Genomic DNA, 13,609 nt, shown 5'->3' on the forward strand with positions numbered 1-13,609 from the left:
CCAGGGGCGCCTGGGTGGCTCAGTCGTTAAGCGTCTGCCTTCGGCTCAGGTCATGATCCCAGGGTCCTGGGATCGAGCCCCGCATCGGGCTCTCTGCTCGGCGGGAGGCCTGCTTCTCCCTCTCCCACTCCCCCTGCTTGTGTTCCCTCTCTCGCTGTGTCTCTCTCTGTCAAACAAATAAAATCTTAAAAAAAAAAAAAAAAAAGTCCAGAAGATTGAGTGACTGTATTAACATTGCCAAAATGATGCAAATGTCAATCACTCGTCCACACCAACTCTCTTTTCTTTCTTAGGCCTGCTCATTGTCTTCTGGGTGGGCATGAGTGACATAAAAGACAAAAAAACAAAACAGAAAAACCTAGGCAGACTATAAAGACTCAGGCTACCTGACGGCTGACTGAGCCGGGACAGCACCAGCGAGGGGGTAGTCCCCACTGGGAGATTTTGCGCTGGCAGAGACCAGAAGTTTGTTCACGATTCTTACCTCAAGTAGAGGAAGCGTCCAAAGCTGGGGAGCACCTTCGATTCCTTCTGCCTCTGAAGCTACGTGTTCTCCGCTTGAGCCTTGAACTCAGCTGCTGAAAAGACAAGATAATTAAGTCTGAATCATCTAGTGGTGGATTTTTTTAAAACGCCTCTTTCAAAATGTGTTACTTAATTGCTACACTTCAATTGCCCAATAGCATGAATGAACACTCTAGCCTCTACCTAGATGAGCAGTCAATGCCACCCATGCAATGCTTACTCCCTGTAAAACACACACACACACACACACACACACACACACTATTATGACTACGTTACCAGAATGATTAACTCAAGACTTCCAATGTACTGAAAGAGGTGTCAAGTTGCATTGTATTGAAAGAGGAAGAATTTTCCTTTCTGGGTCAATAAGCCAGTTTTTCCCGGTCAGGGTGCCTGTAGCGGATGGCCCAACTACTGCCCAGAATACCTTTTGGACTTTTGGTGGATCGGCTTCAGTCCGAAAGCATGAGGCTTGATAACTGGGCTGACCTAGTTACCACCTTTACCTTTCAGGGTAGGAGCAGAGCACAGATGGTATCTCTAAGCGTCTGCTCCTCTTCGGGTGGGTTAGTGCCTTCCACTCCCAGTATTTCTTTGAGGTTCGGCTGGGTGGGTGCATCAACTCCTATGTGACTTCACACCAGTAGGTTCTAAACCCGATCCACCCTCCCGTCCCTCATGTTTTAGTCTTTGCATTTTACACAGCCAGGGATCTGATTGCATGAAGTATCTAAGGTCTTATTTACAATTTTCTGGGTAAGATAGGGCAACCCACTGTCTTAGTTTTCTCAGGATGCAGGATTTTCAGTACTAAAACCAGAACAGTCCTGGGAAAACCCAGGAGATTGGTAACCCTAAGAAGAACAACAGGCACGCTCACTTGGCATTGTCCGCACTCCTGACAGCTCTTCAGGTCTCTCACCCAGGGCGCCTCCAGTTATATTTACCTATTTAACTTGTGTTTCCTTAGGGACACAATGGGGATAAAAAATAGTATCTACCTTGATAGGTTCTGGTGGAAAAAAAAGTGTTAACCGCCAGTCTGTTGGGGCTGTTATGGCGTCTAAACAACAGACATTTATTGCTCACAGTTCTGGAGGCTGGGAAGTCCAAGATTAAGGAGCCAGCATGATCACATCTTCCTGGTTCAGAGCCAGCACCTCTGACTATGTCCTCACATGGTGGAAGGAGCCAGGGATCTCTCTGGAGCCTTTTTATACAGCATTAGTCCCATTCATGAGGGCTCCACCTTCATGACTTGAGCACCTCATAAAGGCCTCACCCACAGATACCATCACTTTTGTGGATTAGGATTTCAACATATGAATTTTGGAGGGACGCAAACATTCAGACCATAGCAATAACCTGGAAGAATTTGCTCTTAAAACTGAAAAATGCCGTAAAATTTTATTCATCAGTATGTGTCCTTATCAATGGTGATACAAGCCTGAAGATACTCTCCTCACCGAATCATTTATTGTCAGTCATCACAGATTCCACTCATTCAATCCACAAATATTGGGCAAGGACCTCTTCAGTAAAGAAGACAGAATCCCTGTCCACATGGAGTTTATTAGATGAAGCTATAAAACAAACAAGCAAACAGCAAAACAAATAAAAATGTATAGATTGTGATGTACGCTATGAAGGAAATGAGGGACTGTGTTGGTGTGGTGGTCTTGTAACTGGCGGGGTGCTGTCACTGGGGGAGGCATGCTCGCTTTGTGGGGTGGCCCAGGAAAGCTTCTCTGAGGAGGTACACTGGAGCCGAGATCTGAGCTCTGAAGGGAATGGGGATACAAACCTCTGTACTGTACGAAGGACAGAAATACAGGCATTAGGTATCTGGACGGTGGTCTCCGGTGGGTAGTTGGAGCTCTGGGGAAAGCTTGGCTGGAAATGTGAATTTCTTTTTTTTTTTTTTTTTTTTAATTTAAAAAATTTTTTTATTGTTATGTTAATCCCCATACTGGAAATGTGAATTTCTAAGTCATCATGCTGGAGGTGAAATGAAAGCCCAGAGGAGGGCAGGTGTGTGTGGGGGGCAGTTTCCCACGGTGCCTGTGCTACTGAGGGCCGTGGGATGATCTCAGGTGCTTGACGGAGAAACACTTGAAATTGTATTGTCATTGTTTTTAGTGTATGAGGAAAAAAGAATACACAACCAGACGTGGAAGAACAGGAATGACATCACAAATCACATGGAAAAAATTCATAAAGTACCCCAAATATTTCTGTCCCTTCCTCAGAATCTTCCCTAGGTGGCAGTACCAGTTTCTGCCCACCCCCATCTCTCCTGCCCAGAGCAGCTGCTTGGCCCCACCTTCCTCCCCTGCTCCCCCACTCTCCCACATTGCCCCAAACCTCCTCCCTGTCAGTAAGATCCCTGTCCTGCTCAGCCTCCTATTTGCCTCTCCCATGCATTAACCAGCTGCATAGGATCTGCTAGACTTACAGAGAAGCTGATCATTGTAACACAGCTGTATTTTGCCAGACACAAATATTAATTTTTCCTTTTGCCCTGGAAAACCTGAAAGTCTTGGTGGAAACCTGAATCATTGTTGTCTATTCTGGGGCATCTGGCACAGGATTTGAGGGGAGTTCTCAGGAAGGGTGGCCTGGAGAAAGTGAACCGGGGACTCTGTCCTGCAGTGCTGGGCTCTCGCCTCACAGGGACCTGCCCTGCCCACCCCACCTAGGACCCTGGGCAATTCGCTCCACTCCTGGGTCTCCGCCATCCTTTTCAGAGTCACTGAGAGAATTGAACTGAATGAACTAGCACATAGTTTTTCATACATTATTAATGAGATGCATCATTATGTTTCTCTATTTTAAACATACAAAGTTTAATTTCCACGGTATTTATTTTTTACATTTACCCTCTATTTGGAAATTAATAACTTTTCCCTTTACATAGCTTTCCTTTTTAAACAAATGTACATATGGCTTTTTTAAAAAATATTTTTTTTTAGAGAGGGAGAGAAAGAAGAGAGAGAGAGAGGCAGAAGGAGAGGGGGAAAGAGAATCTTAAGCAGGCTCTGTGTTGAGCATGGAATCTGATGCAGGGCTCAATCTCATGACCCTGAGATCACGACCTGAGCCAAAATCAAGAGTCAGATACTTAACAAACTGAGCCACCCAGGTGCCCCTAAACCAATGTACATACAGTTTAAGAAGTGGGCTGATTTATGGGGAAAAGTAAAGTAAATAATGGTGCAGCTCAGGTGGGACATGGAATAATTCTAGAAAAAGAGGCTCAAATAATTCAAGTTTAGGAAAAAAAGATGGAAGAAGAGAGGGCAGCTAGTCTGTTTTATTTCATTTAGAAAGGGCCTGAGATTTCAGCTCCTTAGCCTCCTTTCTGCTCAAGGAGTGTCTTTAAGGCAAATTTGCTGAATTCATCATCACAACAAAAGCCAGTAGCACTATGTCCAGTTTCACTATTTATTTTAGTTTTTCAGATTTAACTGAAAATTTGCTGGGAACTCCTGCTTATCCAGCCTACCCACGATGGCAATCTAGAAGGCAAGATTAATTATTTCACTTACTAATGGCGACAGCATGTTAGTCTCTGCAGATCAAGGGACACCTTTAATTAAAACTCCAAAGAAACATCATAATTAACTAGGTAGAATAATTGTTCATTAAAGAAAAATTTCAAGATATAGTGTTAAGGAACTGAGCATCATACTTCTTGGTTTCTGGAATGTCTGGGCTATTCCCATATAGGAAAAAGCTGCTGAATACCAGACTTTTTTGAGCTTGGAAGACAAATTATGTTATTCTTTGCAGGAGAGTAAAGTGAGAGAGGACAGGGATTATCTATATATTGCGGGGGGGGGGGGGTAATGAACCAACATTTTGTGTTGGTGAAATCTGGTTAAAAGGACACCGTGAAGAGGGAATAAGAGGTAGGGAAAAATAAGAGCTAACATTTTTTGTTGTTGTTGTTATGCTCTGGGCACCAGCCATATATTACCTTATTAAATCCCCACCAAGACTGTGTGAGGTACTAATATTATCTCAATTTTATAGGTGAGAAAACCAAGGGGTTAAGTATATGCCGAAGCTTAGGTTGTAGAGCCAGGACTCAGGACCCAGGTGTCCTGCTTCCTGGAATCTGTGCTCTTAACCACTATGCCAAACTGCCTCTTCAGGAAGGTTGCTAAAGGGCAACCCACAACCCAGGGGATGTGGAAGGTGAGGAGAGAGAAGGATGCTGTTGCTAGGCAGTACCTCTGGTTTTCCAAGCTGCTAATTGAATCTGTGACAGTGACACAGATAGATGTGTCTGTTTGAAGTTGCTAGCTTATTCCAGCCCAGAAGAAGCTGTCTGGAACTTGTGTGGCTCTTGAGAGAGATCAGTGACCCTACAGTTCACTCTGGACGGGCTGAGGAGACATCTGGCAGAATCACCCTGTCACCTGGCAGCAAGCATCTCCCCCTCTCTTCCCAGCTCTGTCCCAGGCCACCCTCTCCTGATGCCTGTGACGAGAGACCAGACCGTGGCTCTCCCGCTAATCACACTCTGGAACAGTTTACAGCATGGACTCCCTTCTGGTTTTGAAAAATAAACAAAACAAACCCACTTACTCACTTACCTCACTTATTATCAGTTGTCTAAAAGGGAGTACATTTTATTACTTGTAGTTCAAACTGAATTTAAGTTCATGTTAAATTTGAGTGAAACCATATAATTGTCTTTCTCTGTTTGACTTACTTCGTTTAACGTAATCCCCTCCAGTTCCATCCATGTCGATGCAAATGGTGGGTATTCATCATTTCTGATGGCTGAATAACATGAGCAATAGCACGGAGGAATGTAGGTGAAGGGAGGGAAATCCAAAGGGGGAGAAATCAGAGAGGAAGATGAACCATGAGAGACTATGGACCCCGAGAAACAGTCTGGGGGTTTCAGAGGGGAGGATGGTGGGGGGAGGGGGTAACAGGGTGATGGGTATTGAGGAGGGCACGTGCTGTGATGAGCACTGGGTTTTATACTTAACTGATGAATCGCTGAACACTGTATTGAGGGCTAATTATGTACTACACAGTGGTTAATTGAACATAATAAAAAACTAAATTCATTTTAAATTTGAAATGAACATACATGTCTTTTATGAGACATGAGAGATATTGTGGAACCAAGCAAACAGATAATGTGATACAACTCTGAAATGTCTGAGAACCACCAGTGCGAGCCCAGTTCAGACAGACAAGAATTTCTCTACCTCAACGCTATTGACATTTTGGACCGTGTAATTCGTTGATGTGGTGACTATCCTATGCATTGTAGGACATTTAGCAGCACCACCCCTTGCCTCTACCCTGATGTTAGTAGCACCACTTTCGCCTACCCCAGTTGTGACAAAAATGTCTCCAGACTATGGCTAATGTCCTTGGGCAGGCCTTGATTGAGAACCAAGAAAATAAAGTATATTCAAGTATTCTATCTAGCCCTTGCTGTAGAAAATGGCATGCCTCTGGAGGGTCAGATTCTAATATTCCTAATAATATTTTTCTTTTTTTTTTTTAAAGATTTTATTTATTTATTTGACAGAGAGAGACACAGCGAGAGAGGGAATACAAGCAGGGGGAGTGGGAGAGGGGGAAGCAGGCTTCCCGCCGAGCGGGGAGCCCAATGCGGGGCTCGATCCCAGGACCCCGGGACCATGACCTGAGCTGAAGGCAGATGCTTAATGACTGAGCCACCCAGGCACCCCCTAATAATATTTTTCTTAATTATCCAATACATACTTGAATACATTCTCTTGGTGACAGTTTCAAACAACCCTGAGGTTTACATATTGAGATGTGAAAATCGTTGATGCTCCTTCCACCCCTTATCCCTGTCTTCTGTATGCCTCCCTCTAGTTTGCTTTCCAAGAATATTTTTATTTCTTTCTTTCAATAGATTCCAGACATCTTCATTTGGTCCTTCGATAGGGTTTTAATCATTTCAACAACTTCTGAAGATTCTTTTCCTAACTTGATGGTTCTAATTTCATTTCACAACACTTTTTAAGGTCCATTTCAATTTCTCACCAAGCATAGCAGATACCTCAACGTGCTTTATAAGTGTTAAGAAAACCCAAAACAACCACAGCAAGACCACATGGTATAGACCAGTGGTTCCCAAAGTGTGGTTTCACAGTAGCATCACCTGGAAATCATTAGAAATGCAAATTCTCAAGCCCTTCTCCAGGGCTAAATTAGAAACACTGTGTAAATTAAAGCTTAAGATTCAGGAAAATGGATTGGATTTAAGTAAACACTCAAACTAAGGCCAACCTGGCTTTCTTTGGTGGAGATAGAATGAAAATCTTACTTTCCAAACAGATATATCAAGAACTCAGAGATAAGCATGGATATCTTTATACCATTTTAAATTTTGCTTAACCAGTCCCAACAAGGGAGGTGGGGACTGAACGTTGTGAAGATGGATTAAGACCTGCCTTTTCCCCTTGAAAAACTCATAACCTAAGCCTGGAGAAAGCCTGATGGGCAAATAATTGCACCATGATGTGATGGATAACATTGAAAACCATGTTCCAAGTGCTCTTGGAATAAAAGGAAGGAGCAACATACTTTCCTTGGAAGAAGGAAAAGAAAAGTATTCCAGGCAGAAGAGTCAGCATGTGCAAAAGCACAGGAACACACAAACTTACTTGGTGGGAGAGGATGTAAAGCAGGGGGAGAGGAATTCTGGAGTAGTGCAATATGAGTAGTCTATAAGGGGTCATTGGGCAGATTGAAGAAAGTGGTTTCCAGATGGACTATGAAGGGTTTTTAATCATGCACAGAAATCTGATTTATATTCAGAAAACTACAGGAAACTCAACAATAAGAAAAAAAAACATTTAAAAAGTGGGCAAGAGATTTGAAGAGACCTCACTGAAGAAGATCTATAGATGGCAAATAAACATAAAGATGCTCAACATTGTTATTAAGAATTGCAAATTAAAGCAATGAGATACATCTATTAGAACGACTAAAATTAAAAACCTGACAATACAAATCAATGGTGAGGATGTAGAGAAACAGGAACTCTCATTCATTGCTAAAGAGAATGCAAAATGGTATAGCCATATTGGAAAACAGTTTGGCAGTTTCTTACAAAATTAAACCTAGTCTTGCCATACGACCCAGCAATGGTGTTTCTGGGTGTTTATCCAACTGATTTGAAAACTTAGGTCCACGTAAAAACCTGCACAATCACAAATGTTTACAGCAGTTTTATTCATAATTGTCCCAAACTGGAAGCATCCAAGATGTCCTTCAGTAGGCGAATGGATAAACTGTAGTACATCCATACAATGGGCTGTTATTCAACATTAAAAAAAAATGAGCTAGGAAGCCACAAAAAGACAATGGATTAATCCGAACTGCATATTGGTAAGTAAAAGAAGTTAGTCGCGAAGCCAGAAAATGCTATACAATGATTCCAATCATATGACATTCTGGAAAAGGCAAAACTAAAGAGATGTTAAAGAGATCAGTAATTGCCAGAGGCTGGGGGGCTATGGTGGAGAAGGTTGAAGTGCAGGGCATTTTTTAGGTTAGTGAAATAAGACATTATACATTTGTCAAAACTGATAGAACTTTACAGATCAAAGAGTAAATCTTAATGTATGTAAATTTTTTTTTTTTGATTTTTTTATTTATTTATTTGAGAGAGAGAATGAGATAGAGAGAGCATGAGATGGGGGAGGGTCAGAGGGAGAAGCAGACTCCCTGCCGAGCAGGGAGCCCAATGCGGGACTCGATCCCGGGACTCCAGGATCATGACCTGAGCCGAAGGCAGTCGCTTAACCAACTGAGCCACCCAGGCGCCCTTAATGTATGTAAATTTTTAAAAAATCACATAGGAGATTGAGGGGTCCAAGAAAGAATGCAGAATGTGAGAAAAGAATCTAAATATATTACAAATGTATGAAACAACCTTGCTGAAGGGGATTGGGGAACAAGGTGCTGACCTGTGTCTTTTGGGAATGAATGGAAGCTGTAAGACAAAGGGCAGCAGGAACTGTTGTTGAAGCACTGTACTCTGGTTGACAATGTTGTTTTTGACAAGGGTATGGGTTAAGAATCCTGAAACCACTATACATAGATTCTGGAAATGAATGATTAAGTAAATGGATGGTGGATGGGGGGGGGAAGCTAGATTTGTCACAGTTGGATTGGGAAGTTACAGATAAGCAAGGGAGGAGACCAGAATGATTGTGTGGTAAAGGATTAGAGTTGGAAACATCAGAATGAACTCATACTCAGCTTAATATAGATACAGATGGTTAGGTATGGAAATAGTGTGAACATACACGTATCTCCCTGTTGTGTTAGCTGAGAAGGCTTAGAAGCAGTAACACCTCAAATGCAAAGAGCACACCTAGCACCCAGATCTTGGTTTCTAATACCACTCTCCAGTAAAAAGAACTAGTGCACCTTGGAAAAATGGTTGATTCTAGGGTTGGGGTAGGATATATACAAAATGATACTAGAGCATCTTACAGTGCCAGAAAATAAGAAAGTGTTCAAAAACAGGAAAAAAAAAGGACAGATGAACAAAAATCCACAATGATGTCAAGTGGATACAGTAGCCAAATGAAAGATTTCCCAGCAGCCAAAGCTGGAACAATTTGAGCAAAAAATTAAATGAAGCAGTATTGGATTATAAGCCAAAGTATAAAATAAATATAAGTCCACACTGATATAAAGGATTGAATAAATAGAGAATAGATAAATCTCCTGTACAGGGGCACCTGGGTGGCTCAGTCGGTTAAGCGTCTGCCTTTGGCTCAGGTCATGATCCCGGAGTCCTGGGATCGAGTCCCACATCGGGCTCCCTGCTCAGTGGGGAGCCTGCTTCTCCCTCTCCCTCTGCCTGCCACTCTGCCTACTTGTCTCTCTATCTCTGTCAAATAAATAAATAAAATCTTTAAAAAAGAAATCTCCTGTACAGAAGAAATTCAAATGATTTATGTAGATTCTCCACCCCTAATAAGGTATAGCATAACTCCCACTCTAGGTGTGGGCTGCACATAGTGACTTTCTTCCAAAGGCTACAAGATGAAAAGGAGAACAAAGGAGTACCTTTACAGTGGAGAAACCAAGCGGTCAGGATTAACAGCAACAGTGAGAAGTCATATTGCCAGTATACACTGTTGATGTAATGAGAATGGCACCTTGACTTCAGTGGTCTTCTTCCTAGGAGCATGTTACCTAGTCTAATCACGAGAAAACATCAGACAAATCCCAGCTGAGGGATGTTCTACAAAATACTTGACCAGTAATCATTAAAACTGTCAAGGTCATTAAAAAAAGGAAAGTTTAAGAAACTGTCATAGCCCAGAAGAGCCTAAGGAGACACGATGAATAAATGTAATGTGGCGTCCTGGATGGGATCTTGGAACAGAAAAAGGACATTAAGAAAAAACTGAGGGAATCTGAATTAAGTATGGACTTGGTTGATACAAATATATCAACATTAATTCATTAATTGTGATAAATGTTCTATGCTGATCTGTGATGTTACTGATAGGGATAATTGGGTGTGTGGTATATAAGTCTTTAAATCATTCTATAAATTTTTTTTTAAAAGATTTTATTTATTTATTTGACACAGAGAGAGAGAGAGCACAAGTAGGCAGAGTGGCAGGCAGAGGGAGAAGCAGGCTCCATGCTGAGCAGAGAGCCCGATGCAGGGCTTAATCCCAGGACCCTGGGATCATGACCTGAGCTGAAGGCAGCTGCTTAACCGACTGAGCCACCCAGGTGCCCCTAAATCATTCTATAAATCTAAAACCATTCTAAAATAAAATGTTTATTTAAAAAAAGTCTACAGGGAGTATATGTATTCCCATAGAAAAGTGATATTGTCCCTTTTAGTATTCTATAAAATGGTCCATTAAAAAAAAAGAAATGCAAATTTCTGAACTCTTTGAAAGTTGCAGTAACTGTTGCTTGCAGACATTAAAGTGACATCCTGCAAGAAATTTAAAAAAATTATGAAGGAGGGAAATAATTGAGAGAGAGGCTATGTAACATTGTCATGGATCTTTGAAGTTTTGGAGAATTACCCTCCGGAGTACCTTAAATCTTGGTGGTGCTTTGAGAATGTTCTGGTTCTCTTCCAGGACGCTTCTAACCCCCTGTGGTTGGATTACTTCTGCCATGCCGATGGTTATACCTAATGGGCAAAGGATTGAGACAAGGATCCCAGTTAGATTGGTTTTCTATTGTTTTAACAAATCATCACAAATTTAATGGTTTACAACAAAAAAACAGAAAAGGTATTATCTCAATCTTTACAACACAGCTGTCTGATACATTCTTATTTACTATTTTCACTTTTATAGATGGAAACTTACCCAGGTTTACAACGTACTGAGAGGTAGACTGGGGTAGATGGTCTCTAAAGATGGCCATCATATTAGCCTTGCACTGCTTTCTCCAAGAATGGTATCTCAGAGAGAAATAAACAAGTCTTGTTTAGGTCACTATTATTTCATATCTCTTAGGGCAGCTGAAGCTATATTCTAACTTATAAGACCTCCAAATATAGCCATTTTCCAATTTCTATTATTTCTACCTCTGTAACATCATCCCTGCCCACCCATCATCTCCATTCTTACCGTCATTCCACTAATTCCTTTCTTCTGTTACCAAAAGAGCCTCCAAACTAAGCTGGTCCCCCATCCAGTGGTTTTCAAGGCAATTTCACCCTCTAGGGAATATGTGTCCAAGTTTGAGGACATCCTTGGTTTTTATAATTGGGGGAGAGGTTTCTAGTAGCATTTTGTGGATAGACTAGGGATGCTGCTAAACATCCTACAAGGCATAGGATAGTCCTCCACAACTAAGACTCATGAAGCCCAAGTGTCAACAGTGCCAAGGTTGAGGAACCCTGATCTAATATATCCCCTACACTCGACAGGTGATAGAGTCACATTTCAGATCTGACCTATGTCCCTTGTGGTGTATGCCTGTCAGACTCATGGCTTCCTACCATCTTTTGAATGGCCTTTTTTTTACATTTGGGGATATTTGCCTTCCCAAGGAAGGAGTTCAGACCCCCCAGTCTCAGTCTCCTTTGCAGCCAGGACTCAGGCATGGGACTCCGGTCTCCCTTAATCAGATGTATCCCTATGAGCCTTTGATTTAGAAGTGAGCAAGGTGAGGAAACTGGCTCTTTTGGAAGCTTGGCATTTTGTTGGTGTGGGAGGCCGCAAAAACGCGTGGCATTTGAAGGTGGCCGCCATTCCGCAGTGGTTCCTGTCGGGGAGACAGCAGTCTCCTCCAGGGCAGGGTGGGGCAATCCCAGTCAGTCAGGCTAGTTTCCCCATCAGGCCAGTTCTTCAGCGTGGTTCTGAGTTTCATTCCTGGAACTAGCCTGGAACCACTTCTTTAGTCCTTCCCAGAATTCCCTGAACTATCCAGTAACCTTTTTAACATGTTCCTTTTCTTCTTAGTCAGCCAGAGTCAGTCTCTATTGCTCAGAACTAAGAAACCCGATAAAGAATCCCTTGCTTAAAACTCTCCGTTGGCTTCCCACACATTCTAGAATGTGTCTCAAATCCTTGGCTTAGCTCAAGGATCTTCTTTATCTGAGATGTACCCACTGTGTCCTTCCCTCTGGCCACACTGAGCCACCCTGGTCCTGCCACCCTTCCTCAATCTCATATTGTTTGCCACTAAAGATGGGTATTAAAGAGGGCACGTATTGCATGGAGCACTGGATGTTATATGCAAACAATGAATCATGGAACACTACGTCAAAAACTAATGATGTACTGTATGGTGACTAACATAACATAATAAAAAGAAATTAAAAAAAAAAAAGAATCCTACTGGCACAACCACCCTTCTCTGTGTACCCCAGTCCCCAGGATTGTTATTATCTCTGTCATAAACAAAAAACTCATTACACTCTACTACAAGAGTTGATTCACTCAACTGTGAATTCAATCTTTGAGTCCTCAGCACCTGGAATAATATCTAGCACAAAGTAGGTGTTCAATACATGTTTATTTAACCAATGAAGATCAGGATGTGGACAAGTACTGCCACCTACTGGGAGAAACTTCATTCAACTCTTTCATAATGATTTGGACAATGGCTATCATACAAGGGTGAAATTTGACGATTCCCTCTCTCTCATCTAAGTTATCATCATCATCATCATCGTAATCATCGTCAGACTTTCTATAGTAGCCAGCCTTCCAGGTGGCTCCCAATGATCCCTATTGGTATTCATGCCTTTGGGTTGATCCTCCCACACTGAAGGGTTGTCTAGAATGACAGAAGTGATGGTATGTGACTTCTGAGGCTTGATCACAAAAGACACTGTAGCTTCTGCTTTGGTCTCTTTGGGAGCACGTGTTATGAGAGAAGCCAGATGCTAAGTCATGGGCACACTCAATTGGCCCCAGAGAGAGGTCCTTGCCCTGAAAAACAGGCCTCCCGCCAACAGTCATGTGAGTGAGCTATCCAGCAAGCAGGTTCTCCAGCCTGAGTCAAGCCTTCAGAAAACTGCAGCCTTGGCTCATGAGAGACCAAGCAGAACCACCCAGAGACGCCAGGCCCAAATTCTTGACATACAGAACCTGTGGGACAACTAACGTTCGTTGTTTTAAGCCGTTAAACTTTGGGGTGATTGCTATGTAACAGACTATACTATACTCTCCGACATAGATCAGGGACTACAAGCTGTTTCATATTTTGCTGTAACAGGAGGAAACTAGCAGAGCCTGGGCTCAACCTAAGGCTTCTCAGAGCAGATGCCTGCGGCTGGAGCGGAGCGCCGCGGAGGAAATGAGTTAAGAACCAGACACGCCTGGGGCTTGCGGAGTGGCAGGTCACATATCCTGCAGCCTCTCTCTCGGCGTTAACCTTCTCCAAGCACACCTGGAAGGAGTCGGCACAGCCCCGGCAGCAGACGAGCCGCCACAGCCGACAGAGCCGCGGCCCCCGCCCCCAGCGGCAGTCTCGGCACCTGCGCACTGAGCGCCTCTCACTCCCAGGCGGCGCCGTTGCGCGCCGAGCCATCGATCACAAGACGCCGAGCGGCCTGGCTGGCCAGCCG

At 42.9% G+C, this 13,609-nt stretch overlaps 1 protein-coding gene across 2 annotated transcripts in view; it reads right to left on the minus strand.

The window, feature by feature from the left end:
* BPIFC (BPI fold containing family C) overlaps nucleotides 1-13,541 on the minus strand; it is a 53,297-nt gene extending 39,756 nt beyond the window's left edge. The window contains exons 1-4 of one of the 2 annotated variants that reach the window (XM_036093508.2): nucleotides 13,432-13,541; nucleotides 10,896-10,990; nucleotides 10,617-10,714; nucleotides 485-578 (exon numbers count right to left, since the gene is read on the minus strand). The gene's annotated coding sequence lies outside the window, so the exon portion shown is untranslated. Of the gene's footprint in view, nucleotides 1-484; nucleotides 579-1,529; nucleotides 1,649-10,616; nucleotides 10,715-10,895; nucleotides 10,991-13,431 lie in introns of those variants that run through there. The other variant, XM_036093509.2, reaches the window with a different exon arrangement.
* Nucleotides 13,542-13,609: the final 68 nt, after the last annotated feature.

This window comes from Halichoerus grypus, chromosome 6 (genome assembly GCF_964656455.1).
Source record: "Halichoerus grypus chromosome 6, mHalGry1.hap1.1, whole genome shotgun sequence".
NCBI classification, from domain to species: domain Eukaryota; kingdom Metazoa; phylum Chordata; class Mammalia; order Carnivora; family Phocidae; genus Halichoerus; species Halichoerus grypus.